Source organism: Equus caballus, unplaced genomic scaffold (assembly GCF_041296265.1).
Source record: "Equus caballus isolate H_3958 breed thoroughbred unplaced genomic scaffold, TB-T2T haplotype2-0000713, whole genome shotgun sequence".
Taxonomy (NCBI): Eukaryota; Metazoa; Chordata; class Mammalia; order Perissodactyla; family Equidae; genus Equus; species Equus caballus.
In genome coordinates, this window is record NW_027221973.1 from 378,725 (window position 1) to 401,950 (window position 23,226).

At 45.0% G+C, this 23,226-nt stretch overlaps 1 long non-coding RNA gene across 18 annotated transcripts in view; it reads right to left on the reverse strand.

Annotated features, from left to right (window-relative positions):
- Positions 1-23,226, reverse strand: part of LOC138922306 (uncharacterized) — a 64,240-nt gene that overhangs the window by 20,321 nt on the left and 20,693 nt on the right. For 7 of the 18 annotated variants that reach the window (XR_011435392.1, XR_011435381.1, XR_011435390.1 and 4 more), the window contains 4 exons: positions 20,423-20,517; positions 20,074-20,256; positions 15,925-16,128; positions 10,927-11,196 (listed from right to left, as the gene is read on the reverse strand). This is a non-coding gene — a long non-coding RNA (uncharacterized lncRNA). Of the gene's footprint in view, positions 1-10,926; positions 11,200-11,304; positions 12,272-15,924; positions 16,129-20,073; positions 20,257-20,422; positions 20,518-23,226 lie in introns of all 18 variants that reach the window. The other 11 variants (XR_011435393.1, XR_011435382.1, XR_011435388.1 and 8 more) reach the window with 5 other exon arrangements.

A 23,226-nucleotide genomic window follows, 5' to 3' on the forward strand; every position in this document is an offset into this window, starting at 1 on the left:
AGTCCATGTTTCCCAAAATTTCGGAAAGAGAGAGACATCAATCAGGTAAGTAAATCAGGTCCCTCAGAAATATCAAATCTTTCTTTTCAAATAGATGCATTCAATGCTATCAATTTCTCCCTAAGTACTGCTTTTGCTATACCTTATAAATTTTAATATGTTCTATTTTAATTTTCATTTAGCTTAAAATACTTTGAGACTTCTTCCTTGACCAATGTGTTTAGTAGCATGTTGTTTAATCTCCAGACATTTTAGGATTTCCAGCTATCCTTCTGTAATTGATTCCTAGTTTAATTCCATTATGGTCTGAAAACATACTTTGTCCAATCTCTATTTATTTTATTATTATTATTATTTTATTTATTATTAAAGTGTGTTTTGTGGCCAAGAACGTGGTCTATCTTGGTGAATGTTCCATGAGAGTTTGAGAAGAATGTGTATTATCGGATGAAGTACTCTACAAAATGTCAATTAGATCACGTTGACTGATGGTGCTGTTCAGGTCGACTGCATCTATACTGATTTTCTGCCTGCTGAATCTGTCCATTTCTGAGAGAGAGGGTGAAATCTCCAAACATAACAATGGATTCAACTATTTCTCTTTGCAGTTCTACCAGTTTTTGCCTCATATTTTGACACTATGTTGTTCGATGTATACATGTTGAGGACTGTGTGTCTTGTTGGAGCATGGACCCTTTATGGTTATGTAATACCCCTCTTTATCCCTGATAGTTTTCCTTGTTATGAAGTCTGCTTTGTCTGAAATTAATATAGTTACTCCTGTTTTCTTTTGGTTAGTGTTAGCAGGGTACATTTTTCTCTGTCTTTATTTGTAATCTACCTGTATCTTTATTTTTAAAGTGGGCATTTTGTATACAACATTTAATTGGGTCTTGCTTTTTTATCCACTGACAGTCTCTGTTTTTTAATTGGTGAATTTACACGATTTATATTTAGCGATTTTTTTAAAATACGGTAGGACTCATACCTACAATGTCTATAACTGTTTACTATTCATTATATCTATTCTTTTTTCTTCTCTTTTTCTGCGTTTTCTGGTTTTAGACAAGCATTTTCTATGATTCCATTTTCTCTCATCTCTTACTATATCAATTGTTCTTTAAAAAAATTTCAGTGGTTGCTGTAGAGTTTGTAATATACGTTTATAAGTAATGTAAGTCCTCTGTAACATTGTTTTCATTCCTTTCACTTATCCATATACTATAATCACCCAATACATTGTTACTATTATTATTAGCTCAATTGAGAATAAGAAAAATAAAAGTTTCATTTTACCTTAATTTATTCCTTCTCTTCCTCTTTTTAATCAAGATCCAAGTTATCATTTTCCTTCTCCCTGAGGAACTTTTAAAAAATATTTATTGCAGAGCAGGTCTGCTGCTGATGAATTCCCTCAGTTTTTGTTTGTCTGAGAAAGGTTTTATTTCTCCTTCACTTTTGAATGATAATCTCACTAGATATAAAATTCTAGGTGGGTGGTGTTTTTTCTTCTTTCAACACTTTAAATATTTCACTCTCTTCTTGCTTGCATGGTTTATGATGAGAATCCCACAATTCTCATCCTTGTTCTTCTAGATGTAGGGTGTTTATTTTCCTCTGGATTCTTTCAAGATTTATCTTTTGGTTTCCTACAGTTTGAAGACGATATGTCCAAGTATAGACTTTTTTAGTATTTATCTTGTTGGGGTCTTTTCTGAGCTTCTACAATCTATCGTTAACCTGTCATTAATTTTGGAACATCCTTGGCCATTATTACTTCAAATATTTTTCTACTCTGTTCTTTCTCTTTTCTCCTTCTGGTATGCCAATTACACACGCTACATATTTTGAAACTGTCTCACAGTTCTTGGATAGTCTGGGCTTTAAAATTTTTTTTCTTTTTCTCTGTGCATTTCAGTTTGCAAAGTTTCTATTGACATATATTCAAACTCACATATTCCTTCCTTGGCCGTATGCAATCTACAGATGAGCCAATCACAGGCCTTCTCCATTTCTTGTAGTGTTTTTGGTTTCTAACATTCCTTTTTGATTCTTTCTTAGAATTTCCCTCTGTCTGTTGACATTCCTCATCTGTTCTTGTGTGCCATCTATTTTTTCCATCAGAGCCCTTAACATACTAATCATGGTTATTTTGGATTCTATGTGTGATACTTCCAAAACCTGTGTCAATGTGAATGTGCATCTGATACTTGCTTTGTCTGTTTAGACTGTTTTTTCTTGCCTTTTAGCATGCCTTGTAATTTTTGGTTGAAAGCCAGACATGCTGTATTAGGAAATAGGAACTGAAATAAATAAACCTTTAGTGTGAAGTTTTATGCTCATCTGGCTAGGTGTTGGGCTGTGTTTAATATTTACCGTAGCTGTGCATGTCAGAGGCTTCAATTTCCTCTAGTGTCCTTGTTTTTGTGTTTCTTGTGTCTTTAGGTTCCCCTAAATCTCCTCCTTAAACAGAGCCTATGCCTTGCAACTCTTTCAGCTATGATCCCATCACTATACTGCAGCCCTGGGGACGCGGTGGGAAGGTGTTAAGGGAGGGGATATAATTAAATCTTTTAGTGGGCCTGTGTCCCTGGGTTGTGACCTTCACAAGTGTTTCCAAGCTTTTTTTTCTTTTCTTTGAACTCTTTAGATGAGACAGGAAGGCTACAGAGGGCTGCAGTTGGGTAATTGCCCTTCACCCACGTGGGATAAGGCTTGGTACTCTTTTCCCCTGCTGAGGAGGCTTCTATTACGGAGCACACTCAGGGGATATTTCAAAGTCCTTTCAAAATGGTAACCTTTCTCCCCCACCCTCCCATGCCAGAAACATCAGAGTTTCTTCATGGTTCTTCACTGTGAAAACTTAGTAGGGTTCCTGGAAGTAAAACTCACGAGTAGGTGGGGCCTCCCCTTAAATGGTCCTCCAGGAGTTTCTCACTTTCATGCTAGCCCACATGCATCCTCAGCAGTTTGTCAGTGTCTTTTACGTGTTTCTACCAGTTTATGGCTCTAGTGGCTTCTGCTCCAGGTAAGCTGATCTTAACTGTGATTCTCTGCATTCACCCTCTCTGAAGATTTGGGGTAGTAGTTTGCCCTGCAACCTCAATTCTCTGGTGACTTCAAGAAAAGCCATTGATTTTCAGTTTGCTCAGCTTTTGCTTCTCCTAAGGACCGTAGTAAAGACTCCCAAGATCTTTAAGTGTTGGAGCTGGAACCAAAAGTCGCTCCTCAAAGGATAATTCTTTATTTTCCTGTTCCCTTTCTCACATTTTTAAATGAGTTTGGCTGGGCCAGAGAGACACCTAAAATGGGAAGTCTGAGGAGAGGACAGACCATTGCTCTTTTAGGGGAAGAGAACAGGCAGAACTAGGGCTTCAGGGAGGACTAAGGATTCCATTTAAAGCTCACAGACCATCTGGGTGTGCTGGTAGGTTCCCAAATAAAATCCCAAACAGTGATTCTGTAGTCCTTGATTCAGTTATTTAGCGTTTCAGATCTGTGTAGGAGAACACCGTTCCCAGCACTTGATCATGAGTCATCTTGCCATGTCAGGCGCCACTTGCCAAGCCTTCCTTCGTGTTGGGCAGATCAGGAGAACAGAGCTGAGTCTCTGAGCAGACACTGGAGTGTGAGCTCTGTCCCAGGATACAGGGGCCTATCTGAGGAAGCACAGATGTGACTTTGGGCCTCAGAGTCTATGCCCTCCTTGAGCAGAGGACTTCTGACTGAGAACATCAAGTGTGGACTCTAGCCAAAAATCCTCCTTCAAGGTTTTCAAAGCAGGAAAAACTGAAAGTATTTTATCACCTTTAAAAATTAATAAAAGGAAGGAATGCAAAATTATAGGAATTAAAATAGAGAGTCATATTATTCTTGGATAACAAATATCTGACTTTCCTAAACAGAGAAGTGAGACCAATGAGTCCCAGCCCTTCCTTCTTTTCTTTTCGTTCTCAGTGTCAGGGCAGAGCCAAGAGGAGAAGAAAAGGTGGAACACCAAGTGGTAAGGTTCTACCTATCCCACCTGAGCTCTCCAAGGGTGACCCTTCCTGTCCTCTCCATAAGGTCCCAGGTCCATGGTCTCTGAGGATGTCAGTCACTAGATACAGTCCCTCTCAGAAAACAGAGCCCTCAGAGGAGAGGATCATGGGAAAGCAGTCAGAATCTGAAACACTTCTCAGATTCCTGCTCTGCCCACATCTGGGCATGAAGCAGTGATGGACCTGGGCAATGGGCGTTTCCCAATAAGTGGCCGTATGAGATGTCAAGAGTCAGAACTTCTGTCTCCTGACCTTGTGAAAGTACTTTGACTTCCTGGATGATCAGATTCTTCCTTGAAGTAACCAGTGACCTATGTTCCTCACATGGTGTTTTTGAGCCTCACATAGGATGACATACATATATGAATGAAAGCCCTTTGTGAATGATAAAGCAACATACATACGTGAGCTTTATTATTATCATTAACCGTGTGATCTTGAATCCCAATTCTTGGAGCTCTCCAAGTCCAATCTACCAAGGGTACCATACAGGACATTCTACTCTGCCTCCTAAAATATCTCTTTGCTTCTGTCTTCATCACTTTCCTGGTTTCCCAGGTTGGAGAGCTTGCCAGAGTGAAGCAGAGGAGGCAAGGAAGGTGCTTTCTCTGCTGCAAAGGTGACTAAATACAATCCTTCTTTCCTGTATCCCGCTTCTTAGCAGGGTCTAAGAATTTCTAGGGCCTCAGTGAAACGTGAGATTGATAAGGGAGGGAAAATCCTCAGATTTTGAAATCCAGATTGTGAAAGTCTTAGGGAGAAGGAAATAACATAGATTGTGAGCTCAAGGAAGTGGGGGGATGTGAAAGGACAGTATGCAATGGGTGCCCCTAACTCTGTCAGACCTGCCAGGGCCCCATATATTTGTTCTGGTCCTGGCTGCAGCTATGTATATCCTGTCTCCTTCAGTCCCCGGGGCCAGTATCACGATACCACCTGCTTTCGTCAACTGCTATGTCCAGACCCCTCCTGTGAGGTGTGTAATAACACAACCATGGAGGTCAATCAGCTGCTGTTCCTGGAGGACCTGGAAGATGATACTGCCTCTGTGTCCTCTCTGGCTTCCACAGCTTCTGGGACTGAGTCATCATTCACTCTGTCCTCTGCCTTCTCAGAAGTCCCTCCAGGAGACCTAACACCATCCCCTCCACCTGACCCTTCCCTACCGCACCCCTCCGTCCTCTCACCTAACCCAACGACACCCTTAGCTGACTTTCTTTCACCCTCACCACCGGGTCACTCTATGCCACCAGAGCCTTTTCCTCCCTTGGAGTCCAACTTCCCAGCAGACCATTCCCCACCCCAACCCCTTGCCCTTCCCCCTCTCCCACCACATGACACCCAGGCAACGGGGCCTATTCTCCAACCAGAGGCCACTCTGTCTCTGAATACGATCTTCTCTCTTGACCGCACCCTTTCCCAAGATATTAACGCCTTACCAAATTTGTCCCAGATAATCAATCCCAATGATTCACTGGTTTGTCATCACACAGCACCAAGCCTGTCTGTCTCACCACCGACAGACCACCCTTTAACTGTGACTCAATCTAAATCGGTTTCCATCTTATTGAAGTCTGTTCCAGAGAACTCATCTCCAGATAGCCCTGGTGGGTTGTCCACTTATGTCCCAACAGTCAGAGGCACTGACCATTCAAGTCTGTCAATTTCAGAATTCTCTTGTTGTCAGGCTCCTGCCAAGAACATGTTCCTCCCCACATTATCACACTCTGATTTTCAACGAGAGCAAGTTTCCCTCCGTCTACCAGAGACCTGTCTCTGGGGAGACTCTGCTACCAATCACATGGAGGCCAGCAGCCATTCTTTCCTTGGCCTTAACGGCCAGGCATTCTTGGCAAGACAAATAAAAAAGAGAATGGATTTCCAGATATTAGAGAAGAAAGAAAAGGAGGAAGGACTATTTTCAAAACAAATGTGCTCAGAAAACCAACGGATGTCTTCAGGGAATTCATTGCAGCCACTTGACGTACAAGACACCACAGCCCCCTAAACTGGCTGGGACATCACAGGCAAACCAGAGCAGCTGAGCATTTGTCAACAGCTACTGTATGTCAAGACTTTGGGAGAAAACTTGCAGCAGAAATATACCCAGCTCTTTTGGGGTCTTCCCTCTCTGCACAGTGAGTCCCTGCTGGCCACTCTCCTGGTTTCTAGTAGTAGTGCCCCACTAGGGTCTCATTTTGTCTTATTCAATGGAATCTGTAATGCTTCTGCAGTCAAGATGTGGGATCAAGAATCTCCACCACTTCCCCATTCTCACCCTCCTCCCCTCCCCGATGTACATCTGCAACCCTTCTCTCAGACCAACCCCCAATCCCAGCCCCCACCTTTCACTCAGGTCCAGCCCCATGCCCACCTTCAATCCCCACTCTCAATCCTACCATCTTCTTCTCCATCCCAGATTAGGGACCATGGAGTGTCTTTCCATAGATCCCAGATTGAGTCAGACTCTCATATCTCAACTGAAAATCAACACCTGAAATGGCACATGTTGCAGAAGCAACAAGAAAGTCTGTGGGGTTTAGTCCCTGCATTCCAAAAATCTCAAGAAGCCACTTGTCCTCAAGCTCTCACCCCTCCTTTGGTCAGCCAGTCCTCCCATGCCTATGTACCAGTCTCTGTCCTTCCTGGCCATTTTCATATCACCAGTGAACCCCAGGATAAAATGGAGCTCCACATTCCAAGGAGGCTATTCTCACACTGCTGCCTCTATGCCAGTAGGAATCTAGAGTCTCTGTGTAAATGCACAGAAACATCTCAGCAAAAAGGCAGACATGCTCACTCACAGCTCCGTCAGCTTCAGGGCCAGAGTAGCAAGGATCGAGCAGAGACTGAATTGAGTTTCCCAGGAAGCTTCCATGAGACGATCTCCACAAAGTTTCAACTAAGGCAGGACATGAAGAGGAATCTTGGATATATCCTAGAGAAGAGCCCAGAAGATAGTCCTCCAAGGGTCTCAGAATGCTACCTACTGAAGAGTCTGAGGGCTGCCTCAGAGACAAAAAGTAGCTGTGTGTGTCACTCAAGGAATTACTCAGGGAATGAACTCTTAAATGTCTCAAGGAAGGACACAGACCAGAATGAAATGAAAACCATTCTTAGATTACATCTAAGCCAGAAGTTTTGGCAGATCACTGCGGGGAGGAGCCCCCTTGGGGTGTGTCATTCATGGCTGGCTGAGGACAACCCATCCCCTCCTTCTGGGAGTTCCCAGAACAATATGGAAAACAGAAATTTGAAAAACATAACAGTAGGTGGGGTCCACCCCCAGATGACCACTCCAGAGCTTTCTTTTCTGGATCCCAACACCCGACAGGTGCTAGAAGCCCATATTATAAGGTTTCGTGTGAGTCAGAGGTGGGGCCTACCCCTCAAAGTTCTTGAATCCATAAAATCCTATAAGTTGAGAGAAGCCAAAACATGGCCTCTTCCCCAATTTGACTTTCTCTCCTCAGCCACCTATATTTCTGAGGTGGATTCCAAAGCTGAGGTTTCCAAGCCCCCTGAGGGAAGCTCTAAAAGTTTTCAGGGAAATAAGGTGCAAACAACGAATTCAGTCCCCATCCTGGATCTTCCACTCCCTGCTACCTCATCTGTGGGCAACGAAGGACAGGGGTCCCTAAAACCATCCCACTCTGATATCGACCGGGAGCTTGCCAAGGACATCCAGGCAATCGAGCATGGCAGACAGACTTCAGAGATCCTCACACACAGCTTTATAGACAAAGTGAGTCACAGTAAGACTGCACTAGACAATAACAGATGCAGCTGAGAGGTGCCCACAAGGCAAGCTGGGGCTGGACATGTGCCAAGGGATGAGAATGTGAGTTCCAGTGATAGAGAGGACATGATTCAGGGCCAAAAGATAGTGGAGAAGAATTGAAAACATTTTTCCACGTCCACCATGAACTTCAGGGAGATATTCAAGGCTGAGGAGCTGTGCGTTCTTACATCACAATCTTGTGACATCTTGACAACCAACAAGTTGGGAAGCTCCCAAATGGTAAATATCAATGTGAGCAAAGTAGAAACTACCCTGACCAGTGAATGTCCCTCACCAAAAATAGCAGTTCCCCAAGATTCCAAACCATCAGACATTAAAAAACAGCTCCCTACCGAGTTGAAGTTTCAATTGAAGAGCAAGGAACATAGCCAGCCTAAAGGCTCTCCCGCTGACATATCCCTTACTTCAGATAGCTTGCCTTCGACTCCTCACTGACTCAGTCCGAGAGCGTCTCCAGTGGGGACATGGGAGCTTCCCAGGTGCTGCAAGTCCACTTGGAGGACAATGGAGATTAGCGGGAACCCTGGGCCTCTAAGCATGTCTCATGGAAATGCCAGGATAGGAATTTCCCACCAGCTGCAAAGAGAGTGAGACCTCTGGACTCCAGAGCAGGAGAATGTGGAAGCGAGGATTCAGGAGTTGGGACGTCTAAAGCCAGAAAGAAGAGCCACTCTATTGAGGACAGAGAATTACAGGGCACTTCCCCGTATCTGTCACAGAATGAACAGTTTCCTCCTGAAAGTTACTTCAGAAAAATAACGAGGCAGTTTTTTCAGTGGATTAATTCCAAGGAAAAAATCACAGGGCAGGAAAGTCCCCAGCAAAAAGCCAAGTTCACGTCAACCTTTGCACCGCTCTGAGACCCAGCTCAAAGTGAAGCTCTCGTGAGCTGTGGGCCTCCTGAAGCTCATGAGCTCATGGCAGCCATCGGGAAGATCCTAGAGGAGAAACTGGCATGTAGATACGAACCTGAGGCTGCAGAGTTAAGTCAGCAGAAGGGGGAACTGCAGGCCCAGGTAGAGCCTGACGAGGGGCATCCCTCCAACTACGGGGCTCTCTGACCCACAGCCAGGGGAATGGGCAAGGACCACATCCTGCAGCCAAGATGCTGTCCCTCCTGACAAGAGTTTTCGTACAAGGGTTAGACAGAAAAGAGACAGGATCAGACAGCCCTGGAAAGTTGTGGCCTTCAAGGACCAGCATTTATGCCAGAGTCAACCCCCTTCCCCACCCTACAGGGAGTCTGTGCCCCATCCAAGACCCACCTGCATGCATGATGTATGCCACGTCCCTCCGGCCACCCTCACCTCTAATGAAAGCACTGTGTTCAGAGATCTGACTCTTCTATTCAAACAGGAAATGCTTCTCCAACACTTCCAGGGAGGAAAAATGTCCCCAAAGAAATCATTCAGTCCTTGTTGAGAAAGCATTGCAGTTTTCACGAGAACACATCCTCTGATGAGAACCATGGTTAACACAACCAAGGATACTGATCGTCCTCAATAAATGTTTCTGCTAGGAGAGAGTAGTGTTCTCTGTGTGGTGCTTTGGGGGAGTGGATTTGGGGTTCCCAGCGCTTATGCTCAGGGAAAGGAAGGAGGGAAGTCAGCTCTGACTGATTTCCTCTTTCGGTTTCTGCAAGATGACCAGTCCCTTGTAGGGGGCCTGACAGTGGCTTTCTCAGTTTTATCTTGCGTCCTGTATTTGACCTTATTCAGATGTCCTGTACTTAAAACACTTTACTTTTTCATAAAAAGTACAAAAAGTTTACTCTAAAAACTTCCGGGTCTTTTCAAAATGAGAAAAACCCTTCAAGTCCAGAACTTGGCTCAACTTGTCTTTCCATCTGCTCCCTCACTATCCTGAACTATACACAGCTTCAGGGTGGGATGCGTTCCTCTGGAAGGATACAGCCAGAATTTCCCCTTGTTGCCTCAGAAAGTTTTGGAATTGGAAGTGTGGGGGTGTTTAGGCCCTGAGGTGAGTGGCAGGGGGAAATGTTGCTCTTGGATCTCTTGGTGAGGAATGAATGTCACCTGCTCCTAAGAGCCTTTCTCTCCCTCAGGAGGTCTGGGTGGTGGGCCACGTCCCCACGCCTCAGCTGACCCTAACGGAAATGGGGAGCAGTTCACCCTTCCCCTTCCTCTACCCTTCCTGGAGCAGAAGGGAGGAGAGAACTCGCAGCTCTGAAAAGGACCAGAGATATGAATCTTTTCCTGAAAACGGCAGCTTACCTTCATTTAGAAAAAGTTGCTGATTCCTGAGTATCTCACAGGTGAGCAGTCAGTGCAGGTGTGCGTATGGATGGGTTTTGCGATTGTGGACACTGGAGTGGCCAGGGCAGGGTCCAGGAACTGGGTGGGTCCCGCTGAAGAATCTATTATATGTGGGGTGTTAATCTGTCTGGAAGGCACATTCTGAGCTCAACAATGAGGTCTCCCTGCATGTGAGGACACCTCAAGGAATGGGAGGAGCCGCTCCCGAGGGAAACTGCCTCAGGATGCCCAGCTTGGTAGGATTATTGCAAGACCAAGAGATCACCTGGCTATCATTTGTAGGAATGGTCGTCGGGCAGCCACCCAGAATTTGGGGCAAAAGGAGAAAACAAGTAGGGAAAAAGGAATGGTGGAGTGAGTGGAAAAGGAAGGAAAAAATGAGGAGGGGAAGAATGACCTTATCATCACTCCTCATGATCCCTGAGGGTCACTTCGAGCTCACAATGTCCCTTCCAGACAGATTAACACCCCACATCCTGGCCATCCATTCCACCCAGCACTACCTTACCTAGGCCTCACCTCCTGGAGACTAATCAGGGCTGGGGGGAGCACAATGATACCACTGAAGCTAAGAGAATTGGGGATAGTCTTCGAGATTGAAGACAGTATCTCCAGGAATGTTGTCAAGGAGGTCGTCCTCTCATTTGGTGCCTGCCTTCCCAGCCATGCTGCATCTTACACCAAGGTTACAGTAATTTAGGGGTGTGTTAGTTACTATATAACAAATACCCCAAAAGTTAGTGGCTTAAAAAACCGAGTATTTATTAATTCATAGTTTCTGTTGGTGAGGAATGTGGGCAAGGCCTACCTGGGTTCTCTGCTCCAAGGTCTCTCACAAGGCTGCAATTAAGATGTCAGCTGGGGCTGGGGTCTCAGCTGAAGGCTTGCCTGGGGAAATACACACTTCTTCGCTCACTTCTACAGCTGCTGGCTGGATGCAGTTCCTCAAGGCCTGTTGGACTGAGAGCCTCAATTCCTGGATGGCTGTTGGCTGGAGTTGGCCGGAGGCAACCTTCAGTTCCTTGTCATGTAGGCCTCTCCAACATGGCAGCTTGCTTCATCAAAGCCAGGAGAGAGTCTGCTAGCAAGACACAAGTCACAATCTTGTAAACTAACGAGGGAAATGATATCCCATCACCTTTCCCTTATCCTATTAGTCAGAAGCAAATCATGAGGTCCAGCTTACACTCAAGGGGAGCAGTTTATACAAGGGTGTGACTAGCAAAAGAAGGGATCTTTGGAACCTTCTTAGAACTCTTCCTAACATAAGGGTTTCTTCTTGGACATCCCACTGAGTTCACTGAAGCAAAAGTGACCAAAGGGACCAAGTGGATCCTTGTGCTCATCCATATCCACGTCATCAAAGTTAAAGCTGCTTAATGGCTAAGCGGAGTAACGTCTGGTAAGAAAAACATCAAAGAGATTGAAGCATCCAAAGAAGGAGGGAAAGGTGGCATGGAGGTAAAGGCGGTGTGGGGTCATCATGAACGGTAAAGTGAAAGGAACCCTTAGAACCACCTGCCTCACCACTGCCAGTATTCAGACTTAGAGGGGAGGAAAAATTAGGTGCAAGACGGCTCATCCTCACTCCGCCACCGTATCTCCACTCTGCTCTAGCTCCCCGACTACAGGCCTAAAGAAGCAACCTTCAGTTCCCATAGAGATAGCCAGGCTTATAGAGGAAGCAAACCCTACAGCTTGCAAGGTTTAACTTCTGCTCTTATTGATATATTTAATATAGCACATCCATCATTTCAAATTTGCTTCTCACAGCTTGAACATCCGAGAGGATGAATCACACAATCTATGGCAAAGCCAGTACTAGGGAATTCAGCATGTAGCTCCCATTCTGGGATGTTTTCCATGAACCCATTGCCAAAGAGCTTCTAACCAAGGGAGAGGTGGTGGCTCAAAAGGGCTGACTTACTGGCTGGGGTCACAAAACAAGTCATACCTGGTGCCCAGATATTTGCTTCTATTCAGAGAAACACTGGATGAGGCAACGAGACAGAATTTGCACACTCAGCACATCTAGGCAGTGAACTGTCCAAATGAGGTGACAGTACCACCCAGGAGTGATCCCACACTCTTGTTCTGCTTCTAGTACTGTTTTCCTTTTTCCCAGATTCCAGTTCCTATGGGAATGCAGGACTCTTACCAAAAGAAGGAAAACGTATTAGCTGAACAGTGACTGGAGAGATGAGGATGAATTTCTCTACAAACAGATTTCATGGGCTTGCTGCTTATACCCAGAGATCAGTGCTGTGCAGCTTGGGGGACGTGGGGGGTGGGGGTGGGGGTGGGTGTCTCATTTACACGATATTCTGTGGCGCCTGAAGAATTTTCAGTGACATAGAATGTGATGGGAATGGGTTACCTGAATTTTTATACCCTCAAGCCCACACTCCAAACCTAATGTCAGGGCCAATAAAATGCATGAATTGACTGCTAACTTGATGTGGCTTGGGTATGGGAACCCCAGATCCCAGCTTCAGGTACTGTGAATTTCTCTGGTACCAGGTGCTGCCTAAGGGAATCAGCTTTCTTGAGGCAGCCTTCACATGGATTAACACTCAGAACTGTGCCCTAATCTGCAGCCACAATGAAGGGGCCAAGGCTATGAGAAGGGGCTCTTCTCTCTCTCTCTCTTTTTTTTTTAAAGATTGGCACCTGAGCTAACAACTGTTGCCAATCTTCTTCTTCTTTTTTTCTCTTTTTTCTCCCCAAATCCCCTCAGTACATAGTTGTATATTTCAGTTGTGGGTCCCTCTAGTTGTGGCATGTGGGACGCCGCCTCAACGTGGCCTGATGAGCAGTGCCATGTCCACACCCAGAATCCGAACCAGTGAAACCCTGGGCCGCCAATGCGGAGCATGCGAACTTAACCACTTGGCCACGGGGCTGGCCCAGGGGCTCCTCTTGAGGCCTTTCCTCTGGAACTTCCACTGGCCCTGGATCAGAGCCTAAATTAGGCTATTTTCCTGGGGTCACAAGGACACGTTTGGTCTTCCTTAGGGAGGCCAAGTGGAAGCTCAGAGATTTGTGGAGGCTGCCTCCCTATCTCTCCCAGGAGACTCGGGGTCTGTTCCTTCCTTCAGTGGGGCCCAGGAGGTAGAGAAGGAACTGAGTATTATGCAAGTTTAGCAATGCTTCACTGTGGGAGGGGGTTGGGCTGACAAGAGTAGGTAATTTTCCTTTGCAGGGATTCTTGCCCAGCTTGAGGCAACCTTCATTTGAAGCAGGATAATGCTGTTTCTACCCTCCACCTGAGGGGACTCCAGAAGGAATAAAAGTTACCTTTCCTCATTTGTCTTACAGGAAGGTCTGGGCTTCTGGGTTCAGGAGTTATTAATGGCTTTCATGTTTCCTGAACCCAAGGAGAAGTTGTGAGACACCTGTTGTACAGTCCTGTCCAGACCCTCATGTGGGAGGAGACTTTAGCTGGCTGCTCCAAGGAGAGAGGAGATAGGGGTTGACACAAGTGCTGGGGTGAGAGAAGGAGAGTTGCCTAAAGGTAGCAGTGGCTCCAAGACCCTGAGAATCAGGATGTAGACACGAGTCCCTTAGGTGGACGGGTTCTGTGTGGAAGTCCTCTAGCAGACAGCACAATGTTTTAAGGGATGAAGTGATGATGCTGAGATGACTAATCATCAAGCCCCATCATCTTGAGAGCTGTCGCAAGACACGGCATTGCTCACACTTAGCACAGAGGCTGTGCAGCCACTGGCCTTTCAATGGGCCTGAAGGGCTTGGGCAATGAAAATCCCAGGGGCAACCAAGATGGACTCAAGATCACAGGCTCTTACCTACATATTTGATGGTGAATACTTAACTAAATAGGCAAAAAGCTCCCATTAATGACTACTATTGTATATCTTCCTATCCTTTAAAATGGGGTCTTTGAGCCAGATTTAATTTAGAAAAATTAAGTACTGCTTATTGTACTTCAATCTTGTGAAACAAATTTATGCTTTTTATGTATATTATCCCATTTAAACTTTACAATGCTTTGAAGTAGGTTTCTTTACCCTCTTTTATAGAAGGGCACGACCTGAAGGACAGAGAAGGTAATATATATTCAGAGTGCTAGCACAGAAGAGGGAGCCAGGGATGGAGAGCCCCCTTACGCTGTGAGGGATTCTTTGGATGTAAATGATGGCAAGTACAATTCAACTGACTTTAAAAACAGGATCTGTTGACTCAGGCACCTGAAAAAGGTCTGGGAGTAAGGCTGCCCTCAGGCAGGAGGATTCGTATTGGGGCTCAGCTGATGTCATCAAGTTTCAGTTTCTATCCATTTCTCTGCTCTAGATTCTGGACTGGCTACCTTGTAAGTCTGTCTGGCAAGTTCGTAGCTACATCTTCCAAACTAAAAGCACAGCCAAAAATGGGTTGTTTCTCCCACTAGTCCCTTCAAAAGTCCCACTGTGCCTTATTGTCTCCAGTTGGGTCACATGCCCATCCCTGACCAAACGCTGTTGCCAAAAGCATGGACCAATCTTTTTGGCCAAGCCTGACTTCAATGCCCTCCTTTAAAGTAAGAGCGTTAGTGATAAACAACTCCACTTGACATGGACTGAAACTGACAACGGGGTTAGATCCCCAGAGGGCAAAAGAAGGACTATTTTTAGAAGGTGAGTGAATGCTGAGTGTCAAAATAAAAACAAAAACAAAACGGATGTCTACTTCAGCCCTCTCTCTCACCACCCCATTTCTGCCTTCTTGTCCAGAGTCATGCCATGGACTGAAGGTTAGAGTTAGAGGAAATGCCAATTCTGTGGAGGACAGGAAAGGAACTCAAAGTGGAAGGAATCAATCAGAGGCCCCAACATCCATGCGGATAGACCATCCAATGATCTGATCTCTCACTGTCTGCTCCTTCTCATCTTAGAGTCCTTTACTTTCATTCCAGTTCAGTTACGGCCATATCCTAGAACTTATCACCAGCAACACTTGTGTGTTCTGAAAAAATACAGTCTGACATTCCACCCTTTATCCTCTCAGCTTATGCCCTCAGCATGTTAATTCCTCAACCTATTCAGGAACTACAAGCCACTCTATACTTTCCCCTGCTCACCTGACAACCTTTGTCTTCATTTCCTCCCTCTCCAAGGAAAACTTCATGGGGCATCACTTAATCCTAAACCTAAATATACTGCTCTGCTCTAAACAGCCTACCCCCTTCTTTCATTCGTCCTGTCTAGCAAAATCCAACTCTGCCTTTTTTAGAACTGCCTTCAAATAAGGGCCTGCTTCCTCTTGGATAAAATCACACAAGTGTGTTTGTGCCCCATAAACTTCTGTTCTACATTTGTTGCTCAGCTCCACCACTGCCTCAGAATCCAGTCATTCCTCCTGTGTTACCATGTGCCAGATGCTCTTCCAAGCACTTGGGACACCCAGTGGAGGCAACAAACAGAGGCCCTGTCTCGGGGGAGCTTCTGTGATTGTTTTCTCAGTCAACTCGCTTGCCTAAGTTCTCAAAACAATTCCACTTTCCTACACCTTGTCCACACTCCCCGCTCATTGATCATATGTGCTGGACCACCAGAGGGAAACAGAGAAGTCATCAGATGGGAACTTTTCTTCATAAAAACTTCAAAACAAAACAAAACCAAAACCAAAATGAGATCCTCCATCTCTTCTTTCCTCCTTCCTTCCCACCATACTGAAAGGTTTCCCTCAATGCTTTCCTTAATCCTCCCAACCTGGGATCTGCCCGCCCTTTCCAAGTCACAACACTTTGACATGTGTGGACTATCTGCCTTAATTATCTACTTTTCCAGAGGACCAAGACTACATTTACCTCATCACAGCTGGAAACACCAAGCAGAGCTCAGAATCCTCTGGAGGAATACATTGGCAATAGGAGGGATCGATGGGGAGGTCCTGCCCAGCATGCTCTGGGGCGGGGCCACGTCTGGGGACAGGGCCTGAGAGACTCAGAGCCTGTTTGGCTTCTTGAGGGCGACGGCACCAGCAACATGGCCAGACATCTCACCTCAGGCTTCTGGAAGATATGAGTTGAGATTTAATTCAAAGACAGGTTCTGAGGAAGGTTTCTGGATGCCTGAGTGACCTTCCCCACTGCCCAGCCTGAAGGATCCTTTCCTCCATCTGCCATTTCCATTACGGTGGGCAGGCCCTCACAGCCCCTGGGCCCCCAAACTCTCACTCCAGGCCCAGCCTTAGAAGGCACTCAGAGGCCTGGGGGCAGGGCTCTGCCTGCCCAACACCACCCCCTTTGACGATGGCACTCTTAGGAACTCCACCAAGGTGAGAATAGTAATAAATAGAGTAACAATATTGACAACTGTTAAGGCTTCACCTTACACTGGCTGCCTGGCCTTGCACAAGTAGCCTGAGTCTCAGATCTCATCTATTATGCGCAGATACTGATGTGTACTGATAGGGTTGGTCCTCGGAACTGGAATGAATGAGTAAAGAGTTTTGAACAGTGTTTACCTAACACTAGAAGTTTAATATGTGCTACCCATTATTATCACTCATTTAAAATGCTAGGCCTCCTCTTTATTATTTTAGAAGTATCAATTTACCACTCATTCATTCTTCCTTCCTTCAGAATGAATTTATTTAGTACCTAACATGTGCCAGACACTATGCCAGGCTCTGGAATACAATGGTAAGCAAAAAGGTAGAGTCCCTGCCTTCATGGATCTTACAGTCTAGAGGGGAGATCAGGCAGAAATTAATTATACAAGATTGTGTAAATGTCCCATGTTACATTCTATGAAGGGTTCATGAGCTGGTTGTCGGTGCCAAGGGAGTTTAAAACATGGGGATTTGGCCTAACCAAGGAGAAGAGGGTCTTCCTCACCCACCCCTCAGGAGCTGATAAGGCTTAAGAGGTAAAAGGTGAGTAGGAGACAACTTGGCAAAGCAGGGAGGGAGAAGTGTTCCAGGCAGAGGAATCTGGGTGATGAGAGCAGAGAGAGTGAGGAGGGAGGAATGTGATGCAACAAGAAGAGGGAAAAGCGTGGGAGGCACAGATTAAGCAGAGTTCTCTGGGCCAAATCAACTAGTTAAGTCTTTGGAGCAATGGGGAGCCAGGGGAAATTTTTAAGTTAGGATTTATTTATATGTGTAGGGTATTCAGATTTTAGTTGTATTATTTGAGTTTCCAAAAGATTACTGTGAATTAATACTGTGAATTAATGAATTACAGTGATTTAATGTGAAGAATGCTTTGGATGGGGTAAACAGGATGTGAGAGACCAGTGAGAAGGCCACTGCAGTAATCTACGAAAGAAATGATGTCAGCATGGACCACAATGGTGGTGACCAAAGTGGAGTAACGTGGACGGATGTGAGTGGCATGACTTCATTAATTCTAATAAGATGGAACATTTTTCCTTTTCTTTCGCTCCAGTGCCCAAGAGGTACAGGTTGGTGCAAGATGTGGGGTCTTTTATAGAGTTGGACAAGTCAGCAGACACGAAACATTTGAAAAGGCTGCTTGAACTGCTGACTAGCCAAAATCAAAGAGGAAGTTGACCTTCAACCCTTTGTTTCATTCCAGCTGCAGAAGTCATTTTCAGTTACTCTCTGACTCAAGTAAACACCACTCCCTGTCACCTTATCCCTTTGAGGGTTGGTTCACTTCTACATTTTCACTGGGACATGATTCTCACTGACAATAGAAAGTTCGGCACCCAGACCTGCAGATGTGAAGACACTTGCTCCTCTCTCGAACTATTAGTACTTCTGGGAAACACGTCCCAGTGCCAAACTGTCCTGGTCCTGAAATGACCCCATTATTTGGGGAAGTAGTAAAGGAAATTACATGTTTTAAACCCCGAGCGGCACTCTCTTTGGACATCGAAAGGTGTAAATGATAAAATACTTACTAGACTTAAAGACCAGGGAGTAAACGGGGGGCTGGACGCTGCCCAGACTCTGTGTGTCAGCAAAACATATCTGAGCTCAGCGAAGGACCAAGACCAGGACCAAGTGTTTTCCTCAGTGGAATAGTTAGACAACAGAGGTGGGCAATTTAGGAAAGATAACTTCTTCTGTCCCTGCTTTAGAATTTCTATTACAAACAAAACCCAATCCTTAGCAAGATTTAAGAGCATGGGACAAAGACTGCTAGATGTTGAACTGCTGGGAGTGGGCCCACGTTTTATTTATCTTTGTTTCCAAGCACATCCGCAGTGCTTGCCACGAGGCAGATACTCAGTGAATGCTGGGTGGAACAAGGATTCCTCTGTGTTTTCATGGGGTATTTATATGGTATGGGAATTCAGTCATTTTTTGCCCCACTAGGTAGAGATGGATGCTTTCTGTTCTCCATGTTTACTTTGAACACCATTTAGCTACAGGGATGTTCTAAAATGAAATAATAAGGAAACCAGCTTTAATACGATTTTATATATACAGACAGATACACTTTCTGACCACGTGCAGATATGAATGCTCTCCCTGGAAGATGCTTTTATAACCTAAATTGCACTAGAATGAGGTTAGAGATGGGGAAGAAAGGGAAAGTAAGGTAAAACTCACAGCTTAATTTCTAGACAGGATTGCTGCTTTAAAAATGAATTTCAGGTGCTTCTTGGCATACTTGGCCCAAGCACTGGAGATTTAACAGTGATTTGTGATTTGGTGTGACCCAGAACATGGCCCAATGGTCCTCTATCCTTTGAAGAAGTCAGTCTGTTCTCTTGATTGCTGTTCTGGACTTTCTCACCGTCACTCCCCATCAGGGCCCCATTCCTTCTGCTCTGTCCTAGTGGAACTGTACCTTGACCTTCATTCTCCCACTACTCTAGTCTCGACTTCTCCTTGTTGCTAGATTACTCTATTATTGCTTCTCACATTGTGGTTCCCAGACCAGCAGCATTAGCATTGCCTGGGAACTTATTAGAAATGCAGATTCTCGGGCCTCACTCTGGACCTACTCAAGAAGAAACTTTGATGTGGGGCCCAGCAATTTTAACAAGCAAGGTAATCTCCAAGGTGAGAACCACTGCTGCACGTAAAGCTCAGTTCTGAGCATATCACCCCTTTGCCCAATACCCTTTATTGCTTTCCTGCCGACAACCACATGAGTGTGTGTGTGTGTCTGTGCACGCCCTTCTATCCAAGGCCTTCTGCAATCAAGCACCTGCTCATGTGTCCCCACGCAGGGAGGTGTCTTCCACAGTCATCCTAATGGGTTACCTGCTTTTCCCTCTGCTCTCCTGCCGCCTCTCTCTGTTAATGTTGGGTCCTCTGCTAGAAATACCCACCTCCTCCCTCTCCTTGGAGAAACCTTGCTCATTCTTTAAGGCTCACTGAAAAATTAATATTTATCTAAGGAATCCATACCTGTGCCTTTAAAACCAAATAGTACTGAAGGCTTTCTAAAGAACCACGGCAGGCCCTCCCCCACCTCACAACCCCAATCCTTCCTATCCCCCCAGTTCCATTCCCCATGGAAACCACTTGAGCCGTTTCTATCATAGTTGTTCTGGTGTTTACCTCTATTTATATAACTAATACGCAAATACTTGTATTTAAAAGTAATTTTAAAATATTAGATACTAACTTCTTGCCGTGGTAGATAAAATTTGAGTAGGTAAAATTGCAGGTGGATGAAATTTGGTCGACACCCCATTCCCCTCTTCACTCTTCTCAATCTGTCCTCACTTAAATCTTTATTCATGCAAAGTTCATCTTGGCATGGAAGGTGACCCCTTTCCTGGAACGTGTTCAGAGACTGCTCCTCCCCTGCTCCCACAGAGCTGTGTATCTCTCTTAGTGCACTGTCCCCCTTGCCCTTTCACGTTTGTATGTATGTGTCTCCCATTCCCACCAGCTTGTAAGAGCCAGGAAAGTCTAATCCGTCTTTTACTTTCTCTGAATCCTCCCAGGGCAAAGCACAGGGCCTGGGATATAGTACACACTGAGCAAACGTGGCCAATTTAACCGTAAAGTAAAATATCTGCCTGACCTTTGAAGCTTGCTGGTGTGACAGCAGTACTTGGAATGAGTCTTCCCGTTCCAATGTGGTTTTCCAACATTATTGTGGGGAATAGTAAACTGGAGTCAGGAGACTTGAGCCACACCACCTTCTTGGTGACTTCTTTTAAGACCTTGGGGAAGGCACTTAATGGTTTTGCTTCTGTTTTTTCACCTATAAAGTGGCAACAATAATATCTATGGACAGAGTTGTAGGGAGGACCAAATACAACAGCACAGGTTATCAGGTATAAGGCATTACATTGATTCCTTATGTTTAAAACAAAAAGGCAAACCATTTTCTGGTAGCACATAGGGCTATAACGAGCATTAAAACCAACCTTTAAATAGAAAACTTTATTTTTAGATGATCCAGGGGGTCTTTCTTCCAAGATCAGCCTAAGATTTTTTTGGAGGAAACTGTATTCTCATTGTCCTGAAATTTGAAGCAAGAAAATTCAATCATTTAAGACCATTTGCCTATTCTGACTTGTTGATGAGAAATCACCACTACTGCCACCCTTTTAGCCTCTGAAGGGATTGTAAGCTTTGTCTTGATTTGATGGCTCAAAAATAAAATCTACCAAAGGCACGTTTTCTAAGCCTTGTCTGGCTCTACCCATTAGAAAAGTGTGAGCTACTGTTCTATCAAAACTAATTATATTTTAAATCTACAACCAAGTCTCAATTACCAAGGTTAATGGGACTACATGCATACATAATTCTCTCTTACATTTATACAGTGCTTTTAACTTCTTCAAAGCACTTTTCACTGTACTGCATATATAAAACAGAGGCATTTTTTTAAATCCACAAATAAGGTAAAAAATAAATCTTAAGATCAATAATTTCAACTTTGTACCTGTCAAAAGCTATTAGAACTTGCAAAATTGTCTAATAGGACTTTCATTGCCCTACTCTCCTCTCGACCCCTCTCAACTAAGGCCAGAAAAGACCGAAAGATCTGGAGGAATCTCCAGAGGAGAGGAAGCCAGAGAGGGAAGGAAGCCAAGGACCTGGGCCATCCACAGCCTGGATCATTAGCTCCAGCGTAATTGAGAATAACTGACTGTATGTGTGACTATGGCCAGAAAATCCAGAAAGAGATGAAAAGGCAAAGAAAATGACGTGTGAGTAACAGTATTTACAGGGTCTGTCTCTGTCATTCTCTCAACAAGCATTATTGAGTGCCTACTGTAATGACAGGTGCTTTCAACAAAGAGGATGGACACAGCAATGAACAACCCAGGCAAGACTGCTATTTTCATAGTGATGACCTTCCTGAATGGTGCAGACAGACAACAAACACAAAGACACACAACTTCACATAAACAGATAACTTCAGGTGGCACTAAGCTCTGTGGAGTCCATAAACACAGGAATGTGATAGAGCCTTGGGGAGGGGATGCTGTTGTAGATAAGGTCACCAGGGAAGGCCTCAGGGTATCTGAGCTGCAATCTGCGAGAAGAGCCCACCCTGTGCAGGTCTGCAAACCAGATGATGGAATGAGTGAACTCGCCAAATATGCTAGAGGGAGAGGGGTCCAGGCCAGTTTCAAGAGGTTCCAGGAAAGTCACTGTTCTGTGGTTATTCACTTTGTGTCCTTTTGGGGATATTACTAAAACCTCTCCAGGACCCCGGATTTATTGCCTCTACAATGTGAGTTGCTAACACTGATCACCTGGACAGGGGAGCGCTGAGAAATAATGGGTAAACAATTGTGAGGAGCCACATAAATGCTAAATAATGCTCACGGTAATAAGCTTTTATTAAAGTCAGCACCTTGACAGGCAGCTCACAATCGGATACCTTGGCAAATGTGTGAATTGACGTGGCTGCTCCCTGTGCACACCAGCACCATCCTTTAAAACAGAAAAAAATAAATGAGCCTATGGTCATGATATTCGAAGTAGTTAGTGATCAAACAACTGTCTGGAGAGAAAGCTGGTGTGTGAAGTGTACAATGGGAGCAGGAAGATAACGGCACATCACAGCCCAGCTCACGCAGAGGATAACTCATGAATTGACTGGATGCTTGCTGGTGCACACACCATCCACTCCAGGGTGGTATTCTAACCCCATCAGGACTAGGTGCTGCCACCAAAAGCCCCAGCAGACAGGAAGGGGAGTGAGAAGGAGCCAGAACAGAAGCATCTCTGGCAGCAGCCCTCTCTGGCCCTCGTGGCCTTGGAAAGCCACCCCTGGGGGAGGACTCAGCAGCCAGCACCAAGGGCCCTACCTTGGAAGGGCACCAAGGAAGTGGTGGGGGGGGGTGTGAGGGAGGAGGGATGAGCATTGCATTTCTCCCTATGAGAATGAAATATCCCAACGCCAGGAGAGACTTCAGTTGTCGTTATAACTGAGCCTCCCCACACAGAGATATGAGTCCACCCCTTAGAAGCAAATCTTCCTCCCCCAAAACCTCCCCCCAAAATATAACATTAACATCACAAAAAATGAATTCTTTTTTGTGGGTCCTACCATCTCTTTGATATAAATACACAAGTGCCTAAACATTCTTTCCCATCTCCCATCCCACATCGGCAATCAGATTGTGACACACACACACACACACACACACACACAAGCACATGCTCACACAAATACCACACACACCCAATTCCTTTGTTAAGCCCTGGCTCAGCTATTATAAGGTACCTGTGGAGTGTAGGTCACATAGCAGAAAAGTTTAAATTACTGTTGCTTCTACTCTGAAAAGCAGACAGGAAGAAAAGACAATAAAAAAGAAAACACTTATTTTAATGCTGAGACTAAACACTCTACTCCACGTTGACTGAGGTCACTTTCCCACTGTGGGATGGGGAGAATCGAGATGATCTCTGAGGTGCTATGAACCCACAGTGCAGACTTCATGTTTTGAGGCTTGACTAGAAACGACGGGGACGTGAAAAAGAACATGGCGAGATAATCCTAGTCTTCAGGAAATTATGGTTTAAACTGGGCTGGAGAAAGACCAAGATCCTGAAAAAAACCTAATTGATTTTAACCAAATGGAGTAATTTTAAAATGTTAAATACACTGGGATATCATATTAAAAGTATTCTGGGAGAGCATGCCGCATGGGACGTGGTAAGTGCTGAATTTCCTGCTGCTAAGGGAGGCATTCCTATCTGCCAGTGTCTC